We start from the raw sequence: 7,875 nt of genomic DNA, 5'->3' as shown, positions 1-7,875 counted from the left end.
TTAATTATTTTCAGTTACAACCCCCAGCTTTAATTTCACTTAAACGATTTGGCCAACACTATTGCAGTACCTATCTGAATTACTAGATTCTTCGGCTCATTTATTTGCCCTTCCTTATGGATTGCTGGTTATTTTAGTATAATCATATTCATTCAATTTCGGAACAAAAAAATTTTGATTTTTCACTCTAGAAGAAGAAGAAGATTAAATAAAAATTATAAAAGAGCGTGTCTTGTCCGTATCCTATCCTGCCAATGCCTTGTGGACATCAGAAAAGTCACAATCGGTATAAAATGTTACAAAATCAAGCGCAACATTTTATCGCCCACATTCACTTTCTTTAGTCGAGGCTGCGGCCGACTGATGTTTAGTCGTCTCTTACGATACGCAGTACAGTGGTTTTTTTCCAGATTAAGAATTAATTATTGGTGATGGCATAGCGAATTATGGGAATGAACTTGATGAAGAAATGTTACCGTTTTACCGTAAACCAAGGGACGGGGTTTGTTAACTTTACTTTTAAAGTATGGTAAATCCTGAAATTCGTGTTGCTTTAAAAAGAGACAGAATGACAGACAGACAGACAGAAACAGAATGAAGAACAGTGATGAAAAATCGAAAAATATATATAATGAAATGCAAAAAAGAAAAGATTTGCAAAACCTTTGGGGCATACATATGGTTAATGGTAGGAGACTATCGCAATGATGTATTTAGTATGTGGATGCAAAAGTGGTGAGATACGATACAGCAAACAGAAGAAAAATGGCGAAAAAGCTTGAAGAAGCTGTGGATACGCAAGCCGTAAAGCATGAGACTAAATAAAATAAGAAGAAACAGTTTTAGGTTACATTAAATTAAGTTCGACAACCAATATGATCGATAAAGTGTCCACGGTAGAGATTGAGGGAGAAATTGAAATTGGATTAAAAAAAAAATAAGTTGTAAATCAGCATAATGCATGATTAAAGCGTATTTTTGGTAATGCAGGTCAGTATTTTATTAGCGAAGTTTAAAATTATCGATCTCACGAGTAATTTTGGCTGCGTTAAATAATTAATTTTATTTAATTTCAATTGACGGTACGTCTTCATTTTGTAAAACAAATCACAAAGTAAATAATAAGTTTTTATACTGGTAGCGCTATCTAACGGTAAAATTATAGCACCTCCGAAACCCATATCGAAATTATTTTCTTCAATTATCGATCTCACAAGTAATCTAACTCAAAATAGACTAGTGCCTGCACATCTACACTATAGCAGGAAGCTTTTAGTGAAAATTTGAAGTCTCTAGCTATTGTAGTTGTGGAGATCTAACGCGGACAGCCGGCCTGCCAGCAATAACGAATATAATAGCGTATTTTTTTCAAAAATGCGCTAAAAAGTTGATCGTGTATTTATTGGCATTTGCAATTTGTAGGATAGTGTGAAACTCAACATAACATAAATGGTAGGGTTAAGGGTTAATGTAAATTTCGTTTAAAATATTATTCGTCGCACACGGTGCTATGCTGACTAAGGACGAAGCCCTTGTCAGCTCTCGGTCGATCAACATATACGAGTATACCAAAACCCGTTCCACTTTCTGCTAGGGAACCGTCAGTAAACCACACGAGCCCTTCAGGTTTGAGGAACCAGCAATCTGAGTTTAGCCACTGCTCCTTGTCCGTGAAACCTCTTCGGTCTTAGTAAGTCAACCCGAATCATATCCTTTCTAGCGAGGAGGGGATCGGATCTGAGGGTTTCCTCCTAGATACGTCCGTTCGAGCCTCTGCCTCCGCAGCAAAGTGTAAAGCCTCTAGTTCCAGAGGTGCTTCAATGGCCAAAGTTGGCGTGGTTTTCATGGTTCTACAGTGAATTCCAGGCAGGTGAGCCTACACCTTCCCGTAGGTTGCCCTGCGTATGTTCCCTTTCCAGATCAGGCGGGAGTCTACGATGACCCCCAAATATGTTATAATTAAATTACCTCGTCCTCGTGTAAGGTCGAAGGCCTTCAGCGCATTTTTGTGTGGCAGATCAGTAATCTATTAGCCAGTTTTGACTCCACCACCAATCAGATTTTGTCGAATTCCCTTTGTCGGCACCTACTTCCAAGGCCCATTTCGCTCGTAAATTGCGTTTGAAGTTTCGACCTCACCAACGGCCAGATCTTATCGACCGGGTGGCCGCGACCATGTCGTCACGACACTACCTGTTTTCCTCGGCTGGCAAGTCGCTAGTCGTCATTGTGTTATTGGTGGCCATTTAATGAACAGGTTTTTGTGTTTGCGTGTTTATGCATTTTAATCAGTGTAGGTACCTGTAAAACTTGGTTTTTCGAATGTTGCTGAATTCAGAGAAAGAGAAGAATATCATCCTCTGTTTAATCGTCAAATTCGCCGTGAAATAGACGTGAGTCTCCTTCCGAAGTGGTCGAGCGACTCCTTACCAAACGAACGCCAACCGGTAGCTAGTGGTAACGACTCGGCAGCAGCTGGGAAAACAGGAAGATTTAAAATGTATTGGAGATGTCTCAACGACTTGGTCGCGGCTACCCGGTCGCAGTCGTTATCAGCGAGTGCGACTTTTGGAGGAAAACAAAACCTTAACCGCGTGATAAAATTCGCAGTGAAAGGTAACTTTTGACCACCCGAAATCGACTATCCCTTGAATGATGTAAAGGGCGTAAAGTGCAACGAACTTGGCGACAACCTGTTTTGTCGGCGGAAAACGGCGACAAAAAACGGCTAAACGGACAGACGGACGGATTCGAACGCCACTAAGCGAACGGCACGCACCTGCTCGAGGTCGGCGGTAGAGCGGTCTTGCGAGTCGGTCTCGGAAGCCTCGGATATAACCTGAATCGGAGTAAACGGCAGCTCCAGGATTCGGATGGGCCCAGCAATGGCGGCGGTCACTTCGGAAAACTTGAAATTAACGGAGCGGTAGTAAAAGTTCGAAAATGTAGCTTGCGAAGATGCTAAAGTAAAAAGATCCAAATTCATAGTTCTTTTACTATTTATCTAAACGTCCTTTCTAGTAGGGAGAAACTGAATTTCTCATTTCGTACGCCCATACCTTCGATAACAATAATAATAATACATAGTCTTTATTGTATTATGTAGAAAAAGAATATAAAAATAGGAAAATTAATTGCGGGGCGAGATTCAGTTACAGGGGGTAGCTTCCCTGCAGCTGCTCTTCCACTTAAACCCCTCGATAAGACATACAATTTCTAGTGAAAACAAAATATATGGCGGTAAATAAATATAAACTCAACATGATTTTCAAATTTTTACATTTTACACGAAAGATAATAATCTGAAGGACACTAAGTAAGCGATACGTTCAAACAAATTAAAACAAAGTAATTACTCCATTCCTCGACATCAGGAAAATATGGGACCGATGTCAAATTGCACGTTTACTAAGAGCGCTTCTTTTGAGATAAGGCCCAGCTCAATCGGACAGTTTTTATGTCACTCATTTAAATGTCAATCCTTAATTATACTTATCCAATTAGTCGGAATATTCCAACGAACACTCATTGTCAAATGGGATTCGCAGGATAACCGAGTCAGCGCTATCTGGCTGATAGTGGCTGACCTTGTATGGCCTTGCAGTTCTAATGCTCGCTTTAAATTTGCTATAGAAAACTAAAGCCTAATTTACATTTGGCAAGTTTTACTGGCGGAAAGTACTTTCTGCCAGTAAACTTGCTACCCTATTTCTATTTAACTGGCACTTTCCGCGCATTTACACGTGGCAAGTTTACTGGCCGACAGTACTTTCCGCCAGTAAACTTGCCAAATGTAAATTAGGCTAAAACCTGCTAAAAATGGCTTATCATGTCTGAAGTTCTAAAATATTAATTTGCCCTCTTCTTCTCTGGCAAGAGAGCTTTCGCAGACTTTAAAATCAGTATAACTATTCCTACAGAAACGAACTTAAACGGTTCTAGAGACAGGGTATCGACTCCACAAATATACGGTGTGGTCATAACTTCCGGTGTGAACTTCAAGACGGAAAACGCGTATTTCGTTACAGTGGTTAACTTATGCCCTAGCGAAAAAACACAACATTCCGTTTACAAAATCTTTCCGACAATACAAGTTTGAAAACAATCGGATCACAACTGTAGAAGAATATAGGAAAAAACCCGCCGATAAAGTTGTTAGCTCCTCGTCTTTCTACAAGCGGTCTTCTATTTGCTGCCAGTCAGCCATTACATTTCATAAAAGTTGAAGTGGAAGAAATAGTTTTTTTGGGCCCACCTAAACATCCCCCTATCAAATTCACGTTATGTGCATTCAAATCTTGAAGCGGATTATTAGCGAACCTCTCCTGTTCGGAGCAAATTTTTTGTCCATTTACGTAAGTACGCTTCTGATGGTTATACTTAATCTGAGTTTGGCTGAACTTGAAGTGGCGGTTTACTGGGGTGCTGCTTTCCATGGAAATGAAAATAGAAAAATCACTTTTATGCGTAAAATAAAACAGTGCACAACGCATGTCTTTGCTGTTTCATATTGAAGCTTCACACAATAAGAAGTACCTTTTCCCATAGCACTTGTTCATCAACCCTTTCAATAAAGCGCCTGGGTCCAGAAGCTTAATTGCAGTAGGAGCACGTTTCATTGTCCATTGATCTGTCAGTCATCGGATATGATTGGTCAATTACGGGAAATGCTACAAATTTCATTTGAAATTTTCACATGGCTTCGTTCATATACGAATTTCCAGCATTTAATCGTTCAAAACACACTCGCCACATTCAAGCAGTCAAACCGAGTGCATCAAAATGTAGATTTATTAGATTTAGGATAGATTATATAGTTAGATGGGTCGTAAATGACGCTATTGTGGCAAGGTCATGGCACTTGACATATGACATAATGCATTTCAGATCTATAAACCAAGTTAAGAAGAGTAATGATAACCAGCTGTTAGTGTCGGTAGGTCATTAATTATACTCGCTTGCTTTTTAATTGACAAAAATCGCAAAAAAAGACACCCGCCCAATTAATTTCGTGATAATACGCATGGATAACATTATTAGCATTCCGTGCGCCATTATTTTAATTTTGAAATTCTAACGCTCAATCAAGCTTGTTAAAAAAACCAGACGTTCAATGTGCAATAACGCTTGTGTAAATGTGAAGCAAAACCGATGGATTGATTTCTTATTCCCATTTACAAGACGTAATGCGCTTAAACGTAACTATGGGAAATAGTCGCTGTTGGTATTAGTAGTATGTAATTGGCGGAAATTGTTGCTATTGAAAAGAGTAAAAACGTCGGTGAATGAAGATTCATTTGTGTTTTTATGCCACCCCATGCGCGCGTTTGCGGAATTTGATAGATTTATACCGTACTTTTTTTCGATAACGTAAAACAACAAACATTAATATGCTATTGGCTATTTATAAATTAAAAGTCTGCAAGGCATTAAATATCGGCACACATGTTTACATGCCGTTGCAAAAACAGATCATGACAATGACAAATCGTTTGTTTCTCCTTTTACATTAAGCTTGAAGTGAACCCAGAGGTCGACACCATAATGCATTCTTTTTTCTGCTTCTTCTTATTAACACAAGTTATGGACTTGTGTAAACTATGACTTTAATAACGTGTAAAATGTAAATAATACAGTTCGCGGGTAGTCGCGCGATCGCGTACACATAATACACGCACAAGCTACCGAGAATTATTATTTTTTGAAATTTTTTGCACTTTTTTGCATAAACGCCAACCAACGGGAATGTGGAATAATTATCTTTGGTTGTCAACATGAAGAGGGCTTGCCAGTAACTATTTACTCTCGAACATTAAGTTTCTGTCTAACATGCCATTCTGACAACTGCACATTATTTTTTTGCGAGGTACATACCAAAACTGACGAAAGGAGTGTGCCAAAAAGGTCTCCAATGCTGCAACGTTGATTTCAAAATGTGGTTGATATACAGGGTGTATTGAGTAGGATAGCATGGCATATCTTTGTTATTTTCATACTTACAGATTCGATTATATTGGCAAAGTTGTGTAGTTTTTGATGCTGATGGATATTCCGATGCGATATTTTGAAAAAAATAATTCGTTTCATCTAAAAAAGTTTCTACTAAAAATTGCAAGATTCGATGGGATACATTCAATGAACGTAGGAAAAAAATTTTAAAATGACGGTTTCCGAGATATTGTCATCAACTTCCTTATTTTAAATGGACGCCATATTAGACTTTTACGTCACTCGATAGAAAAAAAGCTTTATAGGAGAATCGATGGTGTCTGTCTGTCCGTGTCCGCCCGTGAACACGATAACTGCCAAACGCTTGGACCGATTTGGTTCAAACTTTGCACAGTTGACCTATATGCCACAACTAATAAGCCTAATCAAAATGGGTCAAATCCAATGACCCCGTAGGGTCACACCGAGGTGCTCTGCCGGTTTACTCTTTAGGGGTTTACTTTCTGTGAAGCCAAAGCAACAATGTTCTAATTAATCACTAATATGACAGCCAGATGTTTATTTGTTTCAAGAAGTTATTTTGGTTGCATAAAATTCGGCATCCTTCAGAAGAGTTTTTATCATTTGAAAGTAAAAATAAGAAATCCCTATTTCTACTTCTACATGAATATCACTGTATATACAACACTTGGTTCATTTTTAAGGCGAAACAAATTCTGTTTCAAATCCAAATACCTAACTAAGTAGCTTTAATTTAATTTTTCCGATGAAAAATGTCTATATAAGTGTTTTTGAATAACGGAGAGGTTCGAGTAGACTTTGTGAGAAGAGGTGGTTCCTCTTCTGAGAGACAAAAGTTCCGTAGGAGATCCATCAGTCGTTTGTATCTCTTGTGAGGCCTTAGTACAGAAAGTTTCAGGATTAACGACACCTTCACTCTCGTCAACGTTGTTTGGAAAGGGGCGCTAAATGACGAAATGATGCACGGTTGATATTTCTCAATTAGATCTTCTAATTAAAGAGTAGTAAGGATTACTCTCGATTCTACAACAGGATCAGTCTTTGAGTGACGGACATTATTTTTTACTAGAGCCGGTCCAGGCGTTGAAAGCGATGAGGGTATCGAATCCCAATTTAGCGATCTTCGAGGGCACGTGAAAAGTTTTTCATGTGTACAAAGAAATGATCGGATACGATGAAGGGCATCTTTAAATACTTCCTCCCAATTTCCAGTTGATAAACCCTTAGAACGTAGACCAAGTTGAATAGTATGCCAAAGTGTTCTGTTCAAGCGTTCCACTTGACCCTTTCCCTGTGGGTTGTATGGAGTGGTTCTTGAGGAAGTTTTTTGGAAATTTTTAAATTCTTCATACATTATTTTTTGTTTTATTTTTTATTTTGCCTTTATTTTTGAGTGGGCGGGGTTTCAGCCAAGGCTGCTATACCAACCCAACCCACTATATACATTTAAAAATATCCATGCCTGAACCCGGATTCGAACCAGGGACCCTTAGCATCACAGTTTAGCTTTAACTGAACTGCGCCACACGAGCCGGCCGAATGAAGTTCCCCTGTCGCTATGTATGTAAAGAAGCTGGCGAAAAGTGAGGAGTAGGTCTTGCAGGCAATTGATGACTGTGGAAGAGGTCTTATCTTTGCATGGGAAATTTTCTATATTCATCGATAATTGCGTTAAATTATATTTGTTTGAAGAATTAGAAAGGAGAGGGCTTTTAAAATCAATATTGAGACGTTCAATTGGAGATGTAGGTTTAATTAGTTAGTCTTTTGCTCTCCCCGCCACTGCATTATCTTCTCATTTTTAATCTTGCTATTGTAATTTGGATTCCACATGTACGTTACAGATTTTTGATTCGTAATTAAAAGAAAGTGTTTTCCAATAAGGAAACATCTCCATTTCTTAAG

This window comes from Photinus pyralis, unplaced genomic scaffold, assembly GCF_008802855.1.
Source record: "Photinus pyralis isolate 1611_PpyrPB1 unplaced genomic scaffold, Ppyr1.3 Ppyr1.4_LG6, whole genome shotgun sequence".
NCBI lineage: Eukaryota > Metazoa > Arthropoda > Insecta > Coleoptera > Lampyridae > Photinus > Photinus pyralis.
This window is presented reverse-complemented; position numbering follows the sequence as displayed.